The sequence below is a fragment of the Sapajus apella genome, unplaced genomic scaffold (genome assembly GCF_009761245.1).
Source record: "Sapajus apella isolate SASKATOON/1434 unplaced genomic scaffold, GSC_monkey_1.0 scaffold3, whole genome shotgun sequence".
Lineage (NCBI taxonomy): Eukaryota > Metazoa > Chordata > Mammalia > Primates > Cebidae > Sapajus > Sapajus apella.
Genome location: NW_022436943.1, coordinates 20,499,972 through 20,527,726, shown reverse-complemented (window position 1 = coordinate 20,527,726; position 27,755 = coordinate 20,499,972). Strand labels below are relative to the sequence as shown.

At 36.1% G+C, this 27,755-nt stretch overlaps 1 long non-coding RNA gene across 2 annotated transcripts; it reads left to right on the top strand.

Annotated features, from left to right (window-relative positions):
• The first annotated feature begins 239 nt into the window (after positions 1 to 239).
• Positions 240 to 26,294, top strand: LOC116531796. 2 transcript variants are annotated; one of them, XR_004260589.1, is made up of 4 exons: positions 240 to 1,341; positions 20,049 to 20,202; positions 20,696 to 20,855; positions 25,731 to 26,294. It is a non-coding gene; the product is annotated as an uncharacterized LOC116531796 (long non-coding RNA). The 2 variants fall into 2 exon arrangements; XR_004260588.1 differs by lacking the exon at positions 20,049 to 20,202 and having other exon boundaries at positions 247 to 1,341; positions 25,731 to 26,293.
• The last annotated feature ends 1,461 nt before the right edge of the window (positions 26,295 to 27,755 follow it).

Sequence of the window (27,755 nt, the reverse complement as noted above, 5' to 3'; positions counted from 1 at the left end):
CCAGTTTTTCCTTTCCATATTTACTGCTTCCTTCAGGAGCTCTTGCAAGGCAGTGCCAGTGGTAATGAATTCCATCAGCATTTGCTTGTCTGGAAAGGATTTTGTCTTTCAATTATGAAACTTAGTTTGGCAGGGTGTGAAATTCTGGGTTGAAAATTCTTTTCTTTAAGAATGTTGAATATTGACCTCCAATCTCTTCTGGCTTATAGAGCTTCTGCTGAGAGGTCTGCTGTTAGTCTGATGGGCTTTGCTTTGTAGGTGACCTGGCCTTTCCAGGCAGAGACTCTTGTTCTTTTCCCTTCCTTTCTCCCAACTAAATGGAGCCTCCTGCCTGTGCTGAGCCACCTGGAGTTGGGAGTGTGATGAGGCAAGCACCCTTGTGTCCACCAACACTCAGACCTGCACTGGGCGGAACCTGAAGCCAGCATAGCTCTGGGTCTTGCCCAAGGCCCTGCTCTTTAATGTGATAAGTTTCCCCAGGCTCCAGAAATGTCCAGAGATGTTGTCTGGGGGCCAGAGATTGGAGTCAAACATCTTAGCAGTTTACCTGATTTTCTAGTCTACTATATCTAAGCTCATATCACACTACAATACAGAGTTCCTGCTCTTCCTTCCCCTTTCCTTAAGAAGAGGAACCTCTTCCCGTGGCCACCACCACCACTGATCCACAAGGGTTTTGTCAGGCCACTGCATGTGTTCATTTAAAACCCTGAGCTCTTCTGTCAGCTCATGGTGAATGCCGCCAAGCCTGGGATTCACACTTCAGCTTAGATGCCTCCCTTCTGTCCCCGGATATGTAAAAAAAATGGTGTCCAAAAGCGTTAGCATGGACTTGGGGACCCTAACAGCCTTCTTGTTGCTTTACCTCATTTTAGCTTAGCTGGTACCTAAGGTACAAGTAAATGTCCCCTTTCTTTTCCCTCTGCTTTTCTCAAACAAGAAAGAGTCTTGTAGTTACTACAGCAGGGAATGTGCTATGTCATCCCTGAAGTCAGCACGTCTCAGAGCTCAAGGCCCACCGCATACTCCCTGGGTATCACTGCTGGTTATTCAGGGCCCAAGAGCTCTTTGGCAGGATGAATCCTGCCAGGACTGGGTCCTTCTCTTCAAGGCAGTGGTTTCATTTTTGGCTAAGGGTGTGCCTAGATATGTTGTCCAGGTGGAAGGGCCAGGAATGGGAATATTATTACTCTTCCTGGTGACCTATCCTACTGTGGCTGAACTGGTACCAAGATGCAAGACAAAGTCCTCTTTACCCTTTATTCTCTTCTCCTTAAGAAGAAGGAAGGCGTCACTGTTGTTGCTGTGAGTTGCAGTACCTCCGACTGGGGGAGAGATGATGTAAGCGTTCACTTAGCCATGCCAGCTGATATCTCTGAGGTCACATGCCCCCCATTTCTCTGACTCTAAGCTCAGCCTAGCACTAAGAGTTGCCTCCAAGTTGTAGTTTTTGTGTCATAGACTGCTTTTCAAGTTTACATAGAACCCAAGAGCACTTCAGCCCACAGTGGTGAGGCTTGCTGAGAAACTTAAGTTCTAGATACGGGGATAGGCAATTCTCCCCTGGCTAGGGCTGGTCCAAATGCTCCCTTTGTGCATGGGTGCTGATTGCACCCAGCAGGGCTTTATTCTCTGCTATGACAGGGTAGCACTACGTTCAATGTAAAGACGCCAGTCATTGCATTGTCCCTCCCCAAAGTGCAAACAATCTCTGCCTGTGCCACCCAGCCACTTTCAGGGATCACGGAGGGTGGTGGTAGTGATTCGATACTGTCTCTCTGGCTCTCCTCAATGTCTCTTTTGGAAATATGAAGTTAAAATAAGGTACTGTGATTGGTCACCTGACTTTTTGTACTTTTAAAGGCGCTTTTCTGTGTGCAGATAGTTGTAAAAATCTGGTATTCTTGTGGGGAGGATGAATGGTATAGGCTTCCTTTTCACCATCTTGTTCCAGCCCTCTCAAATTATATAAAAATTTAAAGTAATTTCCAAATGATTCTAAAATAATCTGAAAGATATAACAGATAATAATTACTATTCACCATACTGAGATTATATCAAGAATTTTATTGAAATTATTGTATAAACTTCACTTCTAATAAATTTGTAATTTTTTAAAAACTATACTTATGATTAAAGATATTTTTTACAAAGCAAAAAGTAAAATAAGTTCACAGAAAGTTTCTCATCAAAAAATATTAAGAGAAGGATGTCCTATAATTAATTAAAATAATAATGACAAACATTTATATAGCATGTTACATATACACAATGATGGTATACACATATATTGCTATGTAAATGATTATATGTGTGTAAATGTAATACAACTTCTCTAAAAATTATGTGCAGGGTTAGAGAGGTATAAATTTATGTATAGATAAGTTACTTGTTCAAGGTCTTACAGGACAAAATTGGTAGAGTTGGGATTTAAACACAGGTATTTTGGACTCGTTCTCTGTTTTTAGTCACTTTGGAATGCATACATATATGCTAAAAGTATCTTACCAAAAACAAGAAAAAATTAGAGCTCACCTCTGACAGGTAAATTTGTCATGTGAAACATGCATATTTCTACTGAAAGAGATATTTCAAAATTTTTGAGCAACGACACTTACAGAAAATATTGTATATCTGTTCAAAATGATCACCCTGAGGAATAGCACTCACATGAATGTAGGAACAGAACTCATAGATGTACAATTCTTGGGTTTATTAAAACCATCTATCTCAAAATCATGTGTGGTGACAGTTATCTCTGTATTTTCAATTGCCATTATTGCAGAGCCAGTCCTCAATACGTACTAAAAATTGAAATGAGAGTTATTCTTTGCTCTTCTTCATCTTCCTCTTTATTTTCTAAAGTGTATGGCAGCATTGAACAGGAATTTATTAAATTTTTAAAACTTGGGGGCCAAAATAAGGTTACAGATGTCTTACTGAAAAATTTCTCCTTTAGTTTCACCCAGATACAGAAACATAACCACTATAAAATATCTTTATTCTTGGTATTATATTATATGATTCATGGTCACTCTGGGTATTTGAGTTTCCTACAGAATTACTACGGACATTTAACCTGCCCCTAACATTCAATCTGTCAAGTGCTGAAATGAAATGGGTGTTGATATGAAGGCCAGGTTAGACTCAGTTATAAAATTTTAGCACCTTTTTTGAAAATCTTCTCAATTACATTTTCCCAAAAGGCAACACTGAAGAAAAGTATGTTCTTATGTAAAACAAATATCATGATTCTAGTCTTATTATATTTTTCTTTGAAAAATATTTTGATACCAGAGATTACTTAAATTTTGATCATTAGAACTTCATTTAATATCCCTTTTATCCTAAATATTAAAACAAGTAAATCATTGTTAACCGTGTGCATTCTTGCTTAAAATAATGAAGACAATGGCAATTTTAGTTATATTTAATAAAAATTGTACTTATTAGCACATATATTGTTCCTTATATGTATGCTGTGATAGTTATATAAGTTTATTGTGATCAAGTGCTTCTCATTATCTATATTTTTTCATATAATTTATGAAAAATAAATCAAGTTAATAGTTAATATTTACATATTTTTCAGAGATGATTCTGTTATAATATGTAAGTAGGAAGACCAGAGAGTAACATCTTATATGTGTTGTCTTAATATGATCATCTTAATCTTAAAGCCAGGTTCACTGAAAAGTGAGAAGAAATAGAGTTAAATACAATAAAAATAAATGTTTTTCATTTGGTATGGAGGGAGGATTACCAATGAGTGTAATGATTATGTATCTCTACTGATGAAAAATGATCGAGTGGTGAGGAGTGAACATTCTGGCAGGAAGCAGAAAGCAGACACATAACTCACAAACCAGACAGTGAGAGAGAAGCCCCTGAATAAAAATAAGCTTAGACATTGTGAGTGGATGGCAGAGTGTGGTGGCAGAGGCTGCCACCCCTGTAGGAAGGGCAATGGCATCAGGTCTCTGAGCACATTTCATCTGCAGATACTAAAAAGCCCCATAAATGTGAATGAATGTTTTGCTGCAGAAAAGTGATGGGATTGTTTCCAGGAAGAATAACAGAGAAGCATTTTAAAGCAGGAAAATATAGTTTCACTTTCTCCTCATGTATACTTAATATAATGTGGGCTTAGCTTGGCATTCAGTATGAATAAAAATACAAAACTCATCTAATCTGTGTGCATACGGACAGCATTTGGCATACAAGTAACTGAGGCCCAGAGAGGCTAAGTGGCTTTCCAAGGTCCTGAAGTTCGGTGGTGGCAAAGTTTAAACTAATGACAATACTTTTGAGATGTCAGATTATGTACACCTGTTTGTATTTGGATATTGACGTTCCATCTCCATGCTTTTATACAAATTATAAATGTCTCAATTAGGAGATATATTTATAATCTTTACTGTATTTTTTATGTTCCGTAATTTAACTTCGAACATTTATTGCATGCCTAATATGTACAACCTGTGTGATAGAAAATAATAGAATTGAAAGAAACACTGTGCTCTACTGAAAAGAGTTTATAAATTAGTAAGATAATCTGATGTAGAAGTAAGTACAGTCCTCAGTTGCTTAACAAGGACATGTTCTGAGAAACATCATTAGGCAATCTAATTGTCAATTGAACATAGAGTGTACTCACACAAACCTAGATGGTATAACCTACTACACACCTAGGTTATATGATCCCACCTACTGCACTTAGGCTACAAACCTGTACAGCATGTTACTGTGCTGAATTCTGTAGGCATCTGTAACACAATGGTAAGTATGTGTGTATCTAAACATATCTAAACATAGAAAAGGTACAGTAAAAATACAGTATTATAATCTGTCCTATATGAGGTCTGTTATTGACTGAGATGTCATTATGGGGCACATAACTGTATACACAGTCTACCAATAGTGTGTTTCCAAACTTGTCTGATCATGGAACTTACGATATATCAAAAATGCTCATTCATGTGTCTCTGTCTTGGAGATTCAGATTCTTAGGTCTGGGGTAGAGGCTTTTAACATTATTTAATAAAAATTCCAGTTGATTTTCATTATCAAGAAATTTGGGAAACATTGTCACAGTTCCCAGATTTGTCTGTACATTGGAATATGGAAAGAACTTTAAAAATTATAAATCCCTCTGTCCCACCCATCCTCAATCCTGGTGATCATAATCCTACATTTTGTTCTAAGACACAAACAAGTTTGGAGACTACTACTTTACTGTGCTGTGGGATCTGGTACTCAAGGATGGTGTCATAAAGTAAATACCATTCAATATGTTCTTAAACTAATATGTATTGAAAACCTACAATGTTAGAAACATTTTTCATATATTATGTCTTTTAATCTTCAAAATAAATCTATCAGGTTAATATGATTATTAATTGTATTTTATAGATTACAAAGTTTATTAAGAAACCTCATTCAAATTCATAGAGTTTGAAAGTGACTAAGCAGGTACATAAAACTAAATTTGTCTGAAGTCAGAGCTTGAGCCTGTGTCATTGTGCCAGACTGACTTTCAGAGGCAGCTTGAAGGATGGAGAGGCTTGCAACTGACAGAAATTGTGATGGAAGACATTCCAAGGAGAAACATCAATGTCAGCAAGGGGAGAAGGGTGCTAAGCCAAGTTGGAAAGCTTGGCTCCAGATAATGGAGGCCTTAACTTCATGAACTGCTTGGCTAATTATCAGATGATTGATTGATTGACTCATTTATTAATTCAGTACATTGCTGTTTTATAATGACAAGTATTACATATTTAAAATTTTTGAAAAATAATCACTATTGGACTGAATGTCATAGGTTGAATACTTATCTGGACTTTAGAGGTTAAACCTGTTTCAATTTTTATTTTCTTGTTTCTATATAATGTAATGTTATAGAGACCACACTGAGACCCATGCCATAAATGCAGGAAGGGTGCTGAAAAGTGATGAATAATCACTTTGGCTGGGACCTTAAATGACCAGAGATAAATGGTTTAAAAAATACAGGGATGATGTTTGTTCTTCCTAGCAAGTGGGACTTTAGAGCTGTTTAGGCTAGACAAACTGTGTTAGCATTTATTCTAAAATAAAATGCTTACAATAGGTAATGACTTTCTATCCAGAGCCCTTATTTTTTAGGATAACTTAAGTTCTTCTGATTATCAAAGAGAAAATGCAATTGGTTGTTGGTTGTCTAAAAATTGCTAATCTCTCTTATCACAGGAAGTAGTTATCATAAGACCTACAGACAAAACTAGCCACTAGAAAATAGAGAATATTTTGAGAGGGAGCGGAAGTTTATCTTCAAAGCTCTGAATCTTGACTATTTGAGGGCAGAGTTTCTTGGGCACAGAATCATTTTCTTTGTTGATTATTAAGTTGCTTTCCTTTATGTTAGTCATGTGCACAGGGGACCTGTATTTTATCAACATCATCCAACAAGCCCTAAAATGATACAACAAAATGACTCTGTAAGATTACTGTGCCAATTATTTGTTTCTGTATAAAGAAATGAAATGTCCATGGTATGATAATTTTAATGTTCAGTATCATATTCTTTAACATTTAGAAATTTCTAGGTGCATTCAATTGTTGTTTATTCATCCAACATATATCTTTATGTATCAGCAATGTTCCAGGAAGTGTGCCATGTGATGAGGACAGAGAGAAAACAAAAGAGAATATTTCCTGTTCTCATCCATCTTACACTCTAGAGTGAAAAACTATCAAACGATTATACAAGCATATAACTAACACATGTTAAATGTCATTTGTTCAATTACATAATAAATACAATAGTATACTCATTAAATAATTCCCAATTCAGTAGGAGAAATATATTGCAATCTACCAGTTTTTTATTGACACAAAAATGACAAAGATTTATGGTTCAGATGAGAGAGTCCAAATTTAAATAGATATCTATGTGGGGAACTACACTGGTAATGAGAGTAGATTTAAAATCTACTAAGAAATAGTTGGTTTATTTAATAAATGTTCTTGGTATGCTTTGTCAAAATTTTATAAAAATTCCAGAAAACCATTTATGTATACATAACATATATAATATATATTAATATGTATTCTTTTCTGTACTATTCTCTGGACGTGATCTTTCATGTCTCCAAACCTTTGCTTATACCATTTTTGTATCATATATATGTACATACAAACATATATGATAACGTTAAAATTTTATAAAAAACCAGAAAACCATTTATGTATATATGCATATATGATATATATATTAATACATTAATATCTGTAACATACATATGTTTATACTATATTATATATGGTATATATTTGTAATATATGTATGTATTATATATAATATATAATATTAACATATGTAATATATAACATATATTAATATACATATGTATATTACATATATTATGTGCATATGTATATATTATATATAACTATATGCATTATAACATATTATAATATATACATATGTATATAATATATTACATGCACATATGCATATAACATATGAATATATACATACATGTATACAATATATGTATGTATATATATGCATATATACACATAGCATATGTATACATGTGTAGGTATATGTATGCATATATGCATACATATATGTATATGTTACATATATTACATATATTATAAACCATATAGACATATAGTAATACAAGTATATATTATATATAAGTATATATGACATATACATATATAATATAATATAAATATATATTATACATATATAATATATGTATAAGATACATACACATATTAATATAAGTATATATGATATATGCTTATATTAATATAAGAATATATACATAGTTTTCTCGTATTTTATAAAATTTTAACATATATCATATATGTATACATATGATATAAAAATGGCATAAGCCAAGGTTTGGAGACATGAAAGATCATGTCCAGAGAATAGTGAATAGGGTGAAGTAGGAGGAGAGTAGGAGGTTTAGAATTGTAAGGCGTAGGAATAAAAGATAGTTAAGGGACAAAACTTAAAAGGCATGGAATACCAAGGAGCCTGGAATTTATTTCTTATGCATAGAAAATCATGCAATGTTTTGAGTGAATGCCAGGGTCATGCCTTCCTTTTAAGAAAGACAAGTCTAGTGGATATATAGAAATAAGACTGAAATTGACTGTAAAGATGGATGAGAAGATGAGACAAGGTGCATGCACTAGTTAGGCAGTCATAGTACTAACACAGATGAGAAATACAGAAGTTTGCCTCATTATGGAGAGGTGCTGAGAACAAAAAGGACTAAAAATATTCAAAAATACATAGTAGAAAGCCAAGTTTCACTGTGGATTTCAAGGGAGTTTTCACAAAGCAATATACCACAAAAATCTCTCAGCCAAGTTCTGCGATGTCAAGTGTAACAGACTCGATAATTGCATATTTATCCAACATGGAGACAAGATGGCTTCTGATCTAGTGTTACACCAATAAAAGCAGGTCATAGATCAGCAAGAGCTGTTAAATCAGATCAAGTACATGCTGCATGTGTGTGCCTGTGTTTATGGTCACACTAGGTTTATGAAGTTGAAATCCAACCTATGGTACCATAGTATCATAAATAGCTCCAAACTAGGCTTAATGAAGAGTAACATTTCTATCTTGGATGTTATAGTATACTTAAATGTAAGGTAACAGCGCTCTGGAGCTGTTCCTATTTGGTCATCTTGGCGGAAGACCAAAATTCTGTTTTTCAATTAAGGTGACATTCTAAGTTAATGAAGGTTAGGACTTCAACAAGTGAATTTTGGTGGACCACAATTCAGCCCATGGCAATGACCTTTGGCCACACACCCAACAATGTGATATGGTTGTTCTCCTAATAGCTAGCACCCTCAGTGCTGGGGTGGATGGTGGGGTATCTGCCAAGCCCACCTTTCTTTCAGTTGACCTGCCCCTTTATGGAGTCACTTTTGTGTCCTGTGAACCTGCTCCCCTTGTGCATAGTTTACTGTACCACAGCAGTCGTGTGATTCAACTGAGTTAGTCATATTCTTCTTGGAATTTGGAGACTGGGGGACCAAGAGCCACTGATTTGTATAGGCTGAATTATTGACGTGTAGGCAAATAAATTCAGGAGCTCTGGGATAGCTCTCCAGTCCATGGCCTTTGCCCTACCCACTCCATAGCTGCTGGTATTCTTCTTGGGATTCTATGAGAAAGCCCATTATACTTTCAACAAATTCTTCTCTCCCACCCCCATCTCCCTCTGTCTTTCCCTACCTTACTCTCTCTTTTTCTTTTTTCTTTTCCTCCCTCCCTTTTTCCCTCCTTCCCTCCCTCCCTTCCACCATTCCTCCCTCCCTCCCTCCTTCTTTCCCTCCCTCCTTCCTTCCTTCCTTCCCTCCTTCTTCTTTCTTATTCTTTTTGTGTGTATTCATCTTGAGCTTGTTTAAAATTTATTTATCTTTCTTATAACAATAAAAATCTGGGTTAAGAAAAGGGTGGCTTACTAGACTTGTCATCATTAAACTTTTTTAACACACACTTTTCTCTGAATCCCAATATATAGAAAAATATAAGCAGAGTCTACAATAATGAAAGAAGGAGGTGGGTGCCATCCCAGGTGCTGCTCAGTTTTTCCTTACTCCTTACCATCTCCATCCCCATAGGCATCCTATCGCTGAGGGATCTCTCTTGAACCCTGGGTCCTTGGCTTGAAAACCATCATGGTGTCTCACGCAGCTCCCAATCCTTGGGGCTTTAAAAATATTCCTCTATTTGTCATTAAAAAATCCACTGGTTTTGTAGAAAGTAACTGGGTTTGGGAAAATTATTTTCTATTTATGAATAACCATTTTCAAAATATGGCCCCCTAAGAAGTTAGAACCAATGAGTTTCCAGATAGATGAAAACATGCCTTGAGATTTCTAAGTAGAAATCCAAGAGTATAACTTGCCCCAAATCCTTAAAACACAAGGATTTCTGACTGTGCTTACTGTTTGTTCAAATTTGTGGGGGTTGTCATTTTCAGTATTGTGGAGTTTGATAAATGAAGGATAGTATATCCTAATTACAAGTAATTGATCATCAGTATACGAGAACAGTTTTTTTTTCCTAAAAAAATCATGTGAATGAAATTGTTATTAAGTGAGCAACATATGCTGATAATATCTTTCCCTTATTTTTGTGAAGAGAAATTTAATGTAGGCTGTCTGCAACTCTTAAGACATGCAGGGAATGTAAGAATGAATAAAATGATCTCATTAATGGGTCCTTGTTTTAATTATAAAATTTAAACACTAGTATTAAACAAGGATATTACATTCTTCTTCCTGAATGAGGTATGTATGATGGGTTGTATGCAGAGGTGGAATTAGGGTCTCCATGTGACAAGGGTAAGGATATATCAGTTGGGACATAATCAGCATTTCAAAAAAACTCTCGTTTTCTGTAGGCACTCCTGACTTGCTCCATGGTTCTCATTTTCAATAGAAATGTGCCATGATATCTCATCTTTAATTGATTATTCTTGTTTTTGAATTTTAAAAAATCACCAGCCAAGAACTGAACTGCCTTTGGTCATCTAAGGAAACTACTGGGCTTTACTTTCCTTTTCTGTAAAATAAAGCCTCTAGGTTATAATATTTTATTTTTCTACAGATTTTGGAGAGCACATGCTATAAATCAACTTCTGATCAATGATGTTGTGTTGCTTCAGTCCAGGTGCCACTTTTCATGTAGAGCACATGGCAACCTAGATTTGGTAAGTCAGTATTTTAATCAATTATACTCATTGCAATTAATTAGTATGATGGCCAGATTTTACTAAGCATACCGAGTTTAATTTACATACATATAAATCACTGACAAATTCCTTTGGCCTTTCAATATGAGAGATACAAAACTCTCAATAATCTTCAGAGTACATTTCCATTTTGAAAAATAAATTAGCCAGAAACCAAAACAATTTTTTAAAAAGGCATCTATAGTGAGGAAGAGAATGTTATAACATTAAACATTTTTTAGAAAAAGGGCTTTTACAGAACAGGGTCTGGCTGTGCTGCCTCGGCTTGAGTGCAGTGGTCAATCATAACTCACTGCAACCTCAAGCAATCCTCCCACCCTCAGCCTCCCAAGTAGCTAGGACTAGAGGCATGAGCCACAATGCCCAGATAAGTTCTCTTAATTTACTTTTTGTAGAGACAGGGTCTTGCTATTCTGCCCAGGATGACCTTGAACTATCCTCAAGCAGTCTTCCCACCTCAGCCTCCCAAGGGGCTGGGATTACAAGAATCAGCAGCTGTGTCAGGCAATAGATCTTGTTTCTAAATGTCATCCTTCATTTACCAATCTACAGTAGCCACCAGTGACTTTTAACCCTAATTACTTTAGTTTAATTATCTTCACAGAATTTATCACTGTCCCATGCTTTTTGATTATTGATACATTTATTCTATGTATCTCTACTAAAATAGCCTTCATTATTATGGGAACATTACCTTATGCATGTCAATTGTATTCTCAATGTTTAGTATAGTGTCTAGCACACAGCGGAGATGCAGTTGATATTTGTTAAAGAAATGAGTAATAGTGTCCTGCCTATCTCAAAAGAGAAGTACAAGAATGTACTGATTAAGAATTAATTTACCAGAAGATGACAACCCAGTTTCAAATCCAAGCAGGATTAGCTACATAATTGAAGAACCTAATACAAAATTAAAATGCGGGACACATTATTCAATATGTATTAAGAAAATTGACACACCAACGGTACAGCATTAATTAGTGTGGACCTGTTTAAAGGATGAGTTCTTTTCAAAGCAGCTGCATAGGTTACATGGCCATGAAGCTGGCTGTAAATGATTTCGGGCAAGATGCTTTAATTTTCTGTATCTTTGTTTGCATATCTATTATATTTCTTTAAATGTTAGTGTGACAATTAAATAAATTAATGTATGTGAAATTCTTAGAATAGTGCATGGTACACAAAAAGTATTGTGTAAATATTCGCTCTTTTTATAATAAATATATATTATTACATAATATAATAACAATAATATTATTATTCCTTGAATACATACTAAATAGCAAAGGCTTAATAAATTGTATTGAAAAGAAAAGAAGGAAAATCCAAGTTGTCATATTTAAGCTGTCTGCATGTATAAGACGTAGCTTTGCAAAAAGTTTTTTCTTTAAAAAAAAGAAAGTTTTTTACCTTGATTGAATTATTAGTCATTATTAGTCATTATTAATGCATTATTAATGTGACCTAGAAAAATTTTAAACTCAGAAGATCTTAAAACAGGAAAAGAATCAATTGAGAATGATTAAAATCATAGTTTTTAAATAAAATTTTGTATATTTAATACAATTATTTTTAGTATGCAAGCACATACATACATTGTTTATAATGATTTTATGGAATATGAGATAAGGTTCTGGGGTTAATTTCTAATGACTTCCTGATAAGGAATTGGCAGATTTATTTTGCCAGGTGAAATTAAGGGAAATGCTTGTATTTAACTCATCACCTTCTGCCATTTATTTTACCACCTGACCCTTTACATGTCCCAAATCTATTTTTTAGCATTGATCTTTTCTTGAATAAGAGTCTGTCATTGTTTTAAATTATAAAATATAGAAAAATTTGATGATGATAGATGACAGATGTATCAAATCTAAAATGTCATATTTGTTTTAGAATATTAAAAATGCAGATTCGATTAATTCAGCCATTCAACAATTTTTTCAGCTTCTACTATGTTTTAGGTGCTGTTCCAGTTGCAGAAGGTGAAACACAACAATGAACCAATATTCTTTGATCCCAGGATTTTACATTCTAACGGGGAAAACATGCAGTAAACCAAAATAACAATACAAAACAACTTCATAATGTGTCAGAGATTGAGAAGTGGTATGGAGAAATTTAAACCGGCTAAGGGGCAAGAGTAACAGGGAGGCCATTTTAGGGAAGGGTGGTCAAGGAAGTGCTCTCTGATGAGGTGACAATGGGGCAGAGTTTGAAAAGAGGAAGGTCAGAAAACCATCCTAAAAGATGGAAGGGTGATTCCATGGCTTGCGAAGGGGTCAGAGTAACTGGGTTTTATTCTGAGAGTTGCAGGAAGCCAATGGGATTATTATTATTATTATTATTATTTTTTAATTGAGACGGAGTCTGCTCTGTGGCCAGGCTGGAGTGCAGTGGCACGATCTCGGCTCACCGCAACCTCTGACTCCCTGGTTCAAGGAATTCTCCTGCCTCAGCCTCCCAAGTAGTTGGGACTACAGGCATGTGCCACCACGCCCAAATAATTTTTGTATTTTAGTAGAGACCGGGTTTCACCATGTTGGCCAGGCTCGTCTCGATGGTCTTGACCTCGTCACCTCGTGATCCGCCCGCCTCGGCCTTGCAAAGTGCTGGGATTGCAGGCGTGAGCCACCGCTCCCAGCCAGGATTTTTAAAGCAAAGTAGTGACGTGATTGAACTAAGCCTTTAAAGGAAATAAATCTCAATACTGGTTGTAGGACAGACGCTAGGGACAAAGGTGGAGACGGGGATGAGCAAGAAAGCTGCTGCACGGGTCCAGGCAAGAGGTAGTGGTTAAATAACCTTAGCCAGGATGGTGGTAAAATTGATAGGTTGTGATTTAACTCTACATATACTGTATTTTGCTATTAGAACCTTCAAAATCAGCTGATGGATTGGATATAAGGTGTGAGAGACAACGAGGAACTGGGGATGCCACCAAGGATTTTCATTTGAGCACCTGGATAAAAGAAATTGTTATTAATAAAAAATTCTGAGGAATGCTGGTAAAGGAGAGGTTTAAAATTTTTTAATTTTTAAGGTTTTTTTTCTGGGGGTCAGGGGGCTGTTCTTCAGAAAATCAAGTGGTCAGTTTTAGAAATGTTAACTTTCAAATGTTGAATTTTAAAGAATTCAAAAGTTGGAGATTTCAAAATATTTCAGAAATTTGGGGCTTCTCTGTATGATGCAGAAGAAACTACTAGCCTTAATGTAGTGCTATCATCCCTATGTGTCTTTTTTTGTTTTTCCATGTAACTGTGCATCCAAAAGTGTATATATTGCATATTTTCAACCTTATGTAATGGACATTATACTGGATTGATAGTATTGCATTTTTAACTCTCTCACTATTATATTGTATAAAATTTATCTGGGCTTTGTATGTATTTATATTACTTATTTCAACTATAGTACACTATGCCATTGAATGAACATTATCATTACATTATTTTTACGACAGATATTTAAGCACTTTCCTCTTTACATCGTAAAGTGCTACAGGTATCATTGTATATGTATTTCTGAGCACCTATGTTAGAGTTTTTTTTAAGAATTATATCTGGATAATAAATTACTGAATTGAAGAATATAGACATCTTCAGCTAGACATGGTATAACTGTTCTTACATGTGTTACATAAACTCATTCTCCCATTAGCCTCCAGAGTTGATAATTATTCATACCACCATCCATGTGATTTTAATCTTGTCAGACTTTTTTGTCTGTTGCCAGTTGGATGCATTGGAAAAGATACTCACTGCGTTTTAGTCTGCATTTCTTCTATTTCTACCGAGTTGGGCATTGTTTTATGCTATTTTTATGAATATTCTATTGTCATTTTCTGTAAATTTCCTGTTTATAACATCTGCTGATCTTTCTATTGAATTGTTTATAGTTTTTTTCTAATTAATTTGTAAGAAAAAATTACAAAGTAATTAGAAAAAAATTAATTAGAAAAATTAATTTTCTAATTAATTTTTTAAATTACTTTGTTTCTGGATGCTAATTCTTGATGCTTAGCTGTATCATGAATAATATCCCGAGTCTATTGCTTTCCTTATTTGTTTTGGATGTCTTTGTCATGAAGATCTAGAAGGAAGTAAAAACCCCAAATGGCTTAGACAAAGTATAATATATAATTTTCTTATACAGCAAGAATTCTTGAGTAGCTGTCTTAAGGATTTAGTCAACTCAGTGGTTTCCATAATCAACAAGGATCTGGGTTCTTTCCGCTATTCAGCTCAGTCAGCCTTAATGTTTCTCTTTCATTCTTTAGCTTGTTCCCTTCTTTCCCATTGGGTGGCTGCCATATGGCATCACATGCAAACATGAAAAGAACTAGTTGAAAAGCTACTGGCTCTACATGTTGAAAGCAACAAATCTTTCTGAGGAACATCATTACATTTCTCAGTCTCACTGGCTACCCAAAAGCCAATTGTGTGTGAAAAGAATCACAAAAGTCAGTGATTAACTTAGTCTTCTTTAGAATTTTCTGCTGAGCTGAAAATGGTGTCCTCTACTTTTAGAGATAATAATCTAACACCACAAGAATTCTGTTAGCAAGGAAGTTGGAAAAGATGTCTACTTTGTAGACAAGACCATTGGATACTGAGATTTTGTTCCTTGTTGGTGGCTATTGTAAATAAATCCCTGGTTAATTATATTTTATAAGCATTTATTACTGATTTAAACTGATACTGATGATTATATGTTGATCTTTTTATAAGGAACCTGGCTGAATTTCCCTTTTAACCAAATAAGATAATAGTTTTGTATGGAACTTTTATGAGTATTGTATATTTGAAGGAACATTTTGTATTTTTCTTTTTATTATTTATTGTCTTTGTTTTATTGTATTGGCTAGGACTTTTGATGTGATGTTATAGCACCTTTGTCTTGTTTTCAATTTTAATGGGAACTTTTCTTTTCTGAATGGACTCATATGCTAGAACTGATTTCAATCAGAGGACATTTCTAAGAGATGTATATCATACCCATGTATATAAAATTTGTAATGATTGTGCACAGAAGAAATTGACATTTAGTAAGGCCTTAGGATTCCTATTGGAAGAAGTTTCCAAGTAATGGCTTGCCAACTTCTCTGTAAGTATATTGTAAGAATAGTTCAAGGTTACCTCAAAAACAGAACCCTTCTATCCCTGGCTTGTACTCACAGAATTAGACATTCCTTTTACTCACAATTATGATAAGCAGTAATAAAACTGCTGACACATTTATGTATTTATTTTCTTCATTGAACAAACATTTTAAGAAGTCACTAACTCTGGGATAAACTTTGGGAACTCATTATATATTCTATGTGGAGATATAAATACGTACACATATTAATAGTTACAGAATTACACCATAACTGCTACAAAGAGCTATATAAAAAGTTTCAGGGAAAAAATACTGAAAAATATACCCACAAGTAAAATGTAAGGAAACAGAGGATGCGAATCAGCGAACTGATCCATTATAGCGAGTGTGCAGTGAAGAACAGCAGCAGAGTCAAAGGTTGCAAACTGATGCTGATGTGAAAAATGACACTTTTGTTCTTCAGCAAACACTTAGGGTTTCTTATTCCATCCAAATCCTGAGGAAAATGAAGGCTTTCGTGTGCTCCAGGAAGTCCAACAGCCATTGCTCTGCCTCTTTTTGTTCTTTGGTTACCTGCGGTTGCTTTGCTACAACCAGGATTTCAAGTTGGTTGATGCTTCTAAGACAATGTCTGAGAGTGTAGCAGAAAGAAAAGGAAACGGGATTGGGGGCTGGGTAAGAAGAAATATGTTGTATTGTTTTTTTTTTCTTTCTTCATTCTGGATCCCAGATCCAGGGAGTTTATCACAAATGCTTTTATGATCCATGAAACCTAATGTTTCTATAGTAGAATACTGTCTTAGTATGTAATTAATGAAGAAGCCCTCATGCTGTTCTAGTCTTGTTTATAGCATTAAAATCCAGGTAAAAATTTCTTATTCTGGCAACCCACAATCACCTTTGATACACGCTATTCATGATGTGCCCCATTTACAAAAGGAAATAAAGGATTCAGACTAAGTCTTGTACTTATAGTTGAAACTCAGCAAGGGTTGATTTCTGAAGGTTTTACATACTGTGAATCCAAGTCCATCTGGACCAAAAGATAAAGCTTTTCATAGATCATGCAAATGACATGCATGGATTACATTCCAGAATTGCCATTAAAAGGCTTTTAACAAGTTGTAGATGTTCAGTATCATCCTAAGGTTTTCACTACCCTGTGACTCCTTAGAGAATTAAATTACCATCTGAGAACTTCAATAAGCCAGTGTTCAATTAGTATCTTTGTTTGTTTTCCGTTAGTCTTGTCAAAAGAAAGATTAATGTGCAGTTCACTCAGTACAGCTTTTCTTAAAAGCAATATAATGTCTAACTCGAAATTCCATTTAGATGCAGGGAAACTTATTTTTTTTTTTATACTGTGTGATGATCATTTCACCTTTCCTCCCAATTCTTTCACTCTTTTTTTCCCTTGTAAGCAAACATTTAATCCTGCTTAACCCTCCTTCTGCACCATCCCTAATCCTGTGTTGCTGAATACTATAATATTTGAGTTTTACTGCCTAGGTGAAAGAAAAACTATTTCTGCAAAGGTGGAAGCTAAAAGAAAAAAACTGTAGGATCATTTTGCAAATGGAATCACTAAAGAGCCATGCATCTTGCTGGGTAATAGCACAGAACCTTTAAATCACAGAAATTAGAGACAGGAGACCTGTCAGGTCACCTTGTCCACCTGCAATAGCAGCTTTATGTATTTTGTGTGAAATCACATGCAGTGAAGCATTTACCAGAGCCCTGGGGAGAATCTAGTCCTCAGTAATACATCTCCCTGTTGAGAAAATGTCATAGAGAACAGTCCACCTTTTCTGTTGCCTAATTTCACATTGTTCTGCTTTGTTATATCATTTAAAAATGCAGCCACACATTCTTTTGCTCCTCCATCTTTAAAATCTACAACCATATAATATTACATTATTATTGTCTTTCTTTGTAATTATTTGAGCCAAGCTATACAATTTGCATCTTAAAGTACTAACTTAATCAATCACCATTGCACCATGTAGTGACTTTCTAAAGGGTTATTCACCACACTCCCATTTACTCTGATCTGAAGCTGTATTTCTTATAATTTTATTTTTTCATGTGTGTTTTTAGATTCAAAAAATTTGCTCAATTCTTATGGACAATGAAAATGATTCTCAAGTTAGTGACTGGACATCACAATTCCATTAAGATTCAGATAACTCCTATAGCCATGATTTATTTTATGTACTACACAAGTTTCTAGGACACCATCAAGTTTAGTATCTCACAAATCTAAATACCTCCTGGTGTGTCAGGTTGTCCAAGTAAAACCACCTTTGCAAAACTGTGACAGAAAAAGAAATCTGACATGGCTGATGCCATCTTGCTTCTGGACTCACAGGCTGGCTGTCTTCACTGAATTCCTAGGCATGGGCCAAGCTAACTTTGGAAGAAATTTAATTTATAGTTTAAATGTTAATAGCCCTTCCCCAAACTAAGCTGCCCTTGTAAAATTAATGAAAGATCCCCCAAGTTAGGAGGATGAGAATGACCTGAATTCTACTATGATGCAGATTTAACTAAATAATTGCCAGCCATTATTCAGGAGGTCACAAGATTTGCAACTTCCTCAATTACTCCTGTAAATGACATCATTATTGTAGTATAGTAACTAGCCAAGCATGGTGGCCTGCACCGGTAGTCACGGCTACTCAGGAAGCTAAGGTGGGAAGATTGCTTGAGCCTGGGAGATCAAGTCTGCAGTGAGCTGTGGTTGTGCCACTGCACTCCAGCCTGGGCAACATAATGAGACACTATCTCAAAGAGAGAGAGAGAGAGAGTGAGAGAAAGAGAGGGAGAGAGAACCTGAGACCATGCTTTTGAGATGTCTTTTCATGCTTCTGCATTTCTGACTACCTAATGACCCCATCCAGACCTGTTACTCAACCAGTCCTGTGGCCCCCACTCAGAAGCAGAGCCAGCACCACAGGACTGTATTCTACATCTTCCCTATTATTGCATCCCCAATCAATTAGCAGCACTCATGCCTTAGCCCTCTGCTTACCAAAGTATCTTTGAAAAACCCCTAACCTCTGCGCCTGTGGCGAGATTGATTTGAGTCATAACTCCATTTCCATGTGGAGTGGCTGGTCTCATGTCAATTAAACTGTTTACTGCAATGCTATGGTCTCTCTGAATTGATTTTGTTTTTGCAGTAGGCAGGAAGAACTCACTGGGCAGTTACACAATTGTTATGTCTGAAAGAACACCGTTTAATAACTCTTGGGCACAGCTATATGACTGACTCTTTCTTGATAAATTATTTCATCTACATGTGTTTCAAAATGTACTACACTACCTTCTGGAAGATAAAACATAACAATTTGCACATCCAAAAACCCTACTTCTCCTAGGTAGGAAATGGAGACAATCTCCACTCAGGTGTCTAGGGTGAGCAAAAGTCAGTTGAGGGTAAAGACCTGTCTTTGATTCCAAGATGCAGTGTGTTGGAAGGTGGAGATGCTCTTGTAATTATTCCTTCTCCACCCACCACCAGCACCCCAACACCATTGTGCTGGCCTCAAGTGGATGCACTGCTCGCTGTTTGACATCCTGCCCAAGCATGCAGTCTTTCTCACAATGCCCCAGGGGAAGGCTGCAACATTTAGATAAGACTTTAGTAAATGCTTTTGGACAACCACAGGAACATACACACGGAAAATCAGACGTGCAGATTATAGCTTGAATTATTAGAATGGTAGATCGCATTCCATGTTAGTTTTCGACCTAACTCTGTCATATGGTTTGGCTGTGTCCCCACCCAAATGTCATCTTGAATTGTAGCTCCCATTAATTCCCAAGTGTTGTGGGAGGGACTCAGTGGGAGATAATTGAATCATGGGGTGGTTTCTCTCACACTATTCTTGTGGTAGTGAATAAGTCTCACAAGATCTAAAGGTTTTATAAGGGGTTTCCTCTTTCACTTGGCTCTCATTCTCTCTTGCCTGCCACCATGTAAGACATGACTTTTGCTTTCTGCAATTGGGAGATCTCCCCAGCTACATGGAACTCAGAGTTCATTAAATCTCTCTCTCTTTTTTTTTTTTTTTAAATAAATTACCCAGTCTCAGGTACACCTTTATCAGCAGCATGAGACCAGACTAATACACTCTACTTAAGAGATTTTCTTCTTCCACCCAGGGCCCAAAGTATAGATATTATGATGACTCAAATTTAAGACTCTTCTGAACCTAGTAAGATTAATGCTGAGAGAGGAGTTACTTGTCCTACCTTCTGGAAACTTTGGTGAAGCTAGGAGCTGTACGTGCCCATGCATACCAGATGGACAAGTATAGTAAGTTTTATGCATTCTTTTTTTTCTCAGAGGGGATTAAACTCCCCACAAAACCTGACAAACTTGTCTCAACTTGCATTACTCTATAACGAAAAAATGGAGAGTGGCTGCAGGAGCGGTGGGAGGGAGAGAATGGCTGGTGGGCAGAGAGAGAGAAAAGGAAAGAGAATTATGTGTTGAGTGCTTACCCAGCAGGCATGTACTTTATGTACATTATCTCATTTACTCATTACCTAAATGATTTCCAGGTAGGTAAACGGAAAACAGCTCTGTCTGACTCCCTGGCTTATACCCTTCCATCCACACAATGCTGCACCATTTTTCAAAGACATGAGGTTTAATGAGACAATAATGTTGGTAAAGTGTTCTAATTTCCTTTGAGAAAAGGAGCCATAAAATTTTATTGTTATTGTTACACTTATTATTGAAGCTCAATGAATGCTTTAGTGGTGTCATTGGTGTAACTAATATTACACTCATTTGTTTCATTTAGGGAACTAAAGTCTAAAAATAAGAACAAGCAGTTTTAGTGTGCTTTAGATTCAGCTGGTTATCAAGTGCCACTTTGCAGATGGAGACCTTGAGGACTAACTCAACAAGCCAACAACCAAGGTAGAAGATGGTTTTGAGGGCAAAAGTGAAAAGTATAACCAGTAGGTGCTCTTTCTAATGCTTGGCTTTCCCTAGGGGTGAGAAAGGGGTGGATTAAAGGGGAAAGGCCTGAAACATTGTATCCTCTGTCTATAACTGTTAAAGAAGGAATGTAGCAATAATTCCTTTGCTTGTTTGTGGAAATAACAGTGGATTCAGTTTAGATAATTTGCTTCTCCAGAAGGGCAGACATCTTCCCCTTTCTATGAAAGAGTTTATTGTGTTAATTATATAAAACAAAATTATGTCAAGGACAGGAAGGCACTGCAAAATGACATGGAGTCATGCATATATTAAAGCACAAACAGGAACCTGGGCATGATTAATTTTAGTTTTTGCCATTTTACAAAGTCTTTATAGTGGGAAAGAATTCAATTTCCTCCTAAAATCTGCATTTTTGGTTAAATAATCCCAGCTCTAATTCTAATTTAAGAATGAAAGAATGAGAATTTCACCTGCATTTTATGTGGCAGTTATGTGTTTAATTATCATTTGTCTAAGCTTGGACTTTGTTTTCACATTTTTTCTGACATGTGCTACATTTGAAGAAATGTAGAATTCTGGACTTTATTCAGACCTGATCTCTGATGAAAGCAGAAAGGAATGTCCATATGATTCACTTTCCTTGTCTTCAGCAAAGAAAACAGACCTAGAGAAAACAAGTGCCTCAGGTGAGATCTTACAGTTGGTTAGCAGTGCTTGAAATTTAATGTAAGTCCCCCTTCCACTACTCCGTTTGTCCATTTTATTCATCATGAATTTGTGTAGACAAGTCTTTCTGTTAATTTACTTTACCTTAAATTTGTCTAATATTTTTCCTAAAAGGGCAATACAGAATGAAGATAAGGACCCCTTTGCTGTCTATTCCTACATTTAGGGAAGGTAGAAAGCACCTAGTTACCTTTGCAGCTCTTCTCTGTGTCCTTCTCTGTGACACCACTGTGTGATAACAAAACCAAGCCTATGCCTTGCATCGAGGCACACTGGGGATAAAAACCTCATTGACTGATACAAAATATGCAAGCACAAATTATTCCTTCATTGTAATCCATAAAGCATTTCCCTACCACCAACCTCCACATCTCCTCTTTTTCTTGTCTAATCTTGCTTTCCTACAGAAAATGTTCAGCAATAAGAGTTGGGGAAAACAGGAGGGAAAATATAGGAAGTGGTTAGGAGAAAGGCAAGATAGACTCCAGCAAATGATTTTTAAGCATGCCTGGAAACGGTTGGCATCTCAAGCTAGAGATAAATTCATTGTCTTGAGTTCACAGCACTTGCCTTTTATTTTCTGGAAGTCATACTTCCCAGTGGAATAAAAAATGTCCCCAATTTTGGTAATCTCACTTTTTTCATGGAAAGAAAAAATTTCTCATTATCACCTCCTCTCCACACTCCTAACCCACCTCCCAGGAATCTTGTTCTCTTTAATCAATCTACTTCCTGCAATTGAAAAAAAATGAAGGAAGTCTTTTTATTTGGCTAGATTATAATTTAGTTTATAGAAAGGAATATTTTATTTTTTAACCCAAAACTATAATACAATATATAATAGAGAGGAGGTGTTAAAAGTATCTGATGAGTGAGTGGATTGATTGGATCAAGAGTTTAGTAATCATTTTTTCATTACCTACACTGGTCAGCCTTTTTGGGAGGGGAAGAGAGTTGCTGTGATAAGAGTTTGCTGTAGTTTAATGGAAGAGACATACAGGTAAACAATCAAATAGTGCAACATGACAAATGTTCTTAAGAGACAGGAACAAAGAACTGTGGAATCTTTGAGAAGAGAATGACAGATTTTCCTGGGGTGTCAGGAAAGACTTGTAGCAATATCAGCATTTGAGTTGGATCTCAAAAACTAAGACTGTCCTAGGGTTGTTAAAACGGACAAAAGTGGGAAAAAAAAAAGCTTTCAAGCTTGTGCAGGCTAGGAGGCTACAGAAACTTGGCATGTTTGATGAACATTTAGAAATTCAGTGTGGCAGGAGCCTTGAGGGAAGTGGCAGGAGCCTTGAGGGAAGTGGCAGGAGCCTTGAGGGAAGTGGCAAGAGATGTTTTATACTGGAACCAGGGTCTGAAAAGTCTTGAATGTCAATGTGGGGAGGTTGAATTTTATTTTCTGGCAGCAGGCAACCAAGAGAGGCTTTAAACCTGGGAAGTTACATACTTGATTTTTTTATTTTTAAGAAAGAAACCTAGAAATGATATCTATAAGAGTCTTGTTACAGAAACCAGTTAGGGAGTAATTTTAATAGTTCAAGTGAGATGCCTTATTCAGTTTAGGCTGCTCTCACAATGTACTGTAAACTGGGTCATTTATAAATAACAGAAATTTATTTATCATAGTTCTTGAGGCTGGAAGTGTGCGATCAGGGCATCAGCAAGGACGTAGTCTGCTGAGGGCTGTCATCCAGGTTACAGACTGCTGACTTTTGCTGTGTCCTCACATGGCAGAAAGAGGACAAGAGAGCTCTCTGGCTTCTTCCTTTAAGGGCACTGATAATCTCATTTGTGAGGGATCCACCCTGGTGACCTAATTACCTCCTAAATGTACCACCTCCAAATACTATAACAGTGGGATTAGGGGCTTAAGTATGAATCTGGGAGCATACAAAAATTGAGCTCATTGCAGGTAAAATGAAGATTTTCAGTGGCAGGGGAGATAGGAAGTAGAGGTCCCTAGCACAGACTCAGCAGATTCCAGTGACTGAGTGAGAGGGGAGTTGAATGTTCAGCACTGAAAGTTTGGGGAAACAGAAGGGAAGAAGCTGCAGTAGAACTGAGGTTCTTATAGCAGAAAGTCAATAAATTAACCTGAGAACATAGGATACAGATAAGGTTTTCACTTATTCAACACACCTTTCATTAAACATTCTCGGTGTATTAGGACCTACTTAGAAACCTTATGAAGGAGGAATATTTCGTACCATCATAGAGCACATTGTTTAGTGGGGCTATATAGATTTAAAAGTTAATTATGTTGTGGTAACTACAATGATAGCTAAATATGGCCAGCCTTTATAGTGATTATTATGTTTTTGACACTATTCTAAATATTTTACATGAACTACTTCTTTTAATCTTGAAAACATTCTTAAAAAGGAGAAGCTGTTATGATTCCCACTATACATGTGAGAAACTGAAGCACAAAGAGGTTACGTAATTTGTCCAAAGTCATACAATTGGTAATGCAAGAGCCAATATTGAAGCCCAAGCAGTGTGACTCCAGTCCGTGCCAGTGAACACAAAACTGAATTCCTCTGATAGAATTATACGTAGAATAGTGTGTGTGTGTATGTGTGTGTGTGTGTGTGTGTGTGTGTGTGTGTTATGAACTTTGTTGTCAATATTAAGTTGGAGCTGTACAATATCAAAGTTTATTGTTCCAGCAGACAATTAGAAATGTTGACTTAGAGGCTGGAAAATAGATGAAAGCTAAAGGCATAGTTGAAATCTGCAATGGGAGTATATCTACAAGGGAGAGTATTTTTTTCCACCATTAGAAGGTCATAGCTCTGGGACCCCATACATAAGGGATATATGAACAACATGAAAGAGCAGGAATGGTCAGAAGATTGCTAGACTATGTGGTGAGTAGAATATACAGATATCAGAATACCGTTTCTTTTTTTTTTTTTTTTTTTTATTTTTTTTGATGGCAATAAAGAACAAATATATATTTTGCTGGGGAGCTGATGATACTGTCTTTGTAATTCTTCCACATCGGGAAGATTATCTTTCTTTTTTTTTTTCCCATTTATTTATTTTATTGCATTTTAGGTTTTGGGGTACATGTGAAGAACATGCAAAATTGTTGCATAGGAACACACATGGCAGTGTGATTTGCTGCCTTCCTCCCCATCACCTACATCTGGCATTTTCTTGAAAGAGGAAGATACAACGAACAGTGCCAAGTGCTGCAGCAAAGTTATGTAGGACTGAATATAGATGGTTGAATTTAGCAATTGGAAGGTTATTATTGGTTTTAATGAGAATAGTTTTTGTTGTTTGATAGTGAAGGTAGGCACATTTAAGAGGCTGAGAATGAAAGATCATGCAGAGGGATTTATACTTTTTGTTTGAAGAAGGCAGGTTCCAGAACAAAGGAATTTACAGTCTGTTAATGCCAGATTATCAAACAGAATTTGGAAATAGTGTGGAGGAGGAAGGAAACAGAGAGATCATTTGCAAATGCCATTCTTAGAAAGCAGCTAAAGGAATAAGTCAGCCCACATGTAAAAGGTGGTCAATCACAGTGCTTGTAACTTTTACTTCAACTTCATTATACAGCAATTCACAAATGCATCCATAATATACCTTATTCATTCACTCATTCGTTTGTTCAGTAAACATTAAGCACTTGGAAAGCACTATTCATGCAGACTGCATGCATGTACAAGTGTTGGCATGTGTTCAGGAGAATGGAGGAGAAAAAGGGTGGTAGGAGAGACGGCTGACCTGAAAGCTTGCCTGGCATGAAGATCAACATCATAAAGCCAGGGAGAGCCAGGCAATCCTGCTCATTAAACTCTGTAAAGTGCAATGGGCTTAGAGTATTTGGGGGTTGACAGGTAACATTGTCATTATTGACAGAAGACATGAAAGCCAAAATCAAGAGCTGAGGATAAAGATGTAGCTTTGTATTAGATTTTATTTCTTAAAATTTAAAAACTGTATATTTGCATTAAAAAGTAAAAAATAAGAGCTAGCAATACTAATATCATATTGTTTCTCTCTTTGAAAAAATGCCTGATCATCATATCGATGAATGCAGAATGCATATCCCATACAGAAATTATTTTATTAGCAAATTTTCTTTTTCTCAAGCTAACATCTTAATATTTTATATTTTTTGTTCTTTTTGTCATTGATAATAGCTGTCCATCATGCATGCAGATGGCATTAACCAAATGTAGTTTCCCATGCAATACTGTTGATAGAGATGGTTCAAGGAATAGAAGATCTCTTTTTGGATCTTGACTCAGCTCAGGTGATATAATTACTTCTAAAACAAATTTACTGTCATGCAATAGAGAAACAGACAAAACTGCAATAAAAATAGATCTATGAACCCTTCATAACTATAGTTTTTCAGGGAGGACCATTGGAAAGATTTTTTTAAACATCATAAGAAAAAGTGAAATGAATGGGAGTCAGGAAAAGGCTAGGCAAGGAGACGGGGGGAGAAGAGATGAACAGAACATATTGGTAAGAGGAGCTGCAGAATGAGAACTTCTGTTGCAAATTTTCAGCAGTGCCTGTTTGAATAAACACAGAATGCCTATAATGTTTCTGGTTTTCCTATTATGGCAGGTGGTATAGAAAGTGTTAATTTGGTATAGATTAAAACTTGGGACACCAAATATCATTGTTTCATTTTTCTGTGATGCCCCTTGCCCGATAAAGAAAGAAAACAAAGCTACTCATCATTTGCTATAAGACAATCAGCACCAAAAAAAAAAAAAACAACAAAAAAACAAAAAACAAAACAAGACAAAACAGAATTAATTCAGACTTTTTAGTTTCTGGTGGAAAATGTGTATGGATGTGTATGGCTGAGAAATGGGAAGATTTCCTGAAAAATATGGAGGGGAAGGGAAACCAACCTGTTGTTTGATGGAGGTCATCTTATAAGCTGGTAAGATGTAAGATGGTGTTTCAGGGTGCACCCATGCTTGGTGAGAAGTTATCAAAGAATTTGGGTTATGTGTCCCTGTGATTTGGGGGACACATGACAGACACTAACTTCTAGACAGGTTGGTTTGTTGGTAACTAAGTAAGGAGGCCACAGTGGGAGCCAGTCTCAACCGCACCAATGATGGATGACGGAGGGAGATGTCTTGAGATGATCTCACTCAGAGTGAAGGGTATGCTTCAAAAGGAGCCTGGGAAATTTCCAGATGCAGAAGTGAAAGGTGTTGGGCTGTTATAGGCTGCTAGCCAGCCTGAAGGAGACATTTTCACCTCCAGGAAACTGTAATTGGAGGTCCCCACTGATGACAGACAATTCTGAGAAATCCACAAAAGCACCTTGTGAGAGAAAGAGCCAGAAGATCAAATTAAAATCCTGCCAGTCTCTTAGTATCTTTGCTGTCTCCTATCCTCTCCCTGTCACCCCAATTTGCTCATTCTGAAGGGGCCAGAAACTAGAGCAAGTATGGAAGAAACAACAAGCCAGTACCTCCTACCTAAGACAGGCCCAAGCTGAGGAGTTCGGATGTTTTTAATTGGTAGAAAGTTGAGTTTTAATGTTGGACTTTGCTGGTCATATTAATAATTATTTATTATGCAGTAGCTAGTGTTAACAGGAATGGTAAGTAAAAACACAGTTGCTTTCTGTTAGTATCCTACCAAGTCCATGTCATTCCAAAAGAGAGTAAGTCAGTATTCTATGATCTCACTAGGTACCTTATCTTACTGATGTCTAAAAGATAATGAGTAATACAATGGAAAGGTCTTTCAGATTATTTAAAAGAAAAAGAGTTGGAGATTGGAGTTTAAGTATCAGATCTCTTTATTGGCCATGATGCCTCTCTAAGCCTTAATTTTCTCATATGCAAAGTGAAATCATAATTGCCTACTTCACCGAGCCTCCTTAATCCCTAGTTTTTAGATTATGTTTTCTATTTAATGTACTAAAATGTGTGATTAAAAATATGTATTTCTCTCTGTGATGCCATTTTCAATTGTGTCTTCAGTTCTCTGGTCTTATTCATTAATTTCACTTGTAGTCTCCCTATGTGCCCTCTTTATCTGTGAATCTATTTTATTTGTGTTTAGTGAGATTGGACCATATTTCTTTATTGTACCCTCTTTCTTCATGTGCCATTTTTTATTTCTTTGAGTTCCTGACTTTTAAAAATTATAACAACTTAGCCATTTAACAAGACATTCTCAAAATG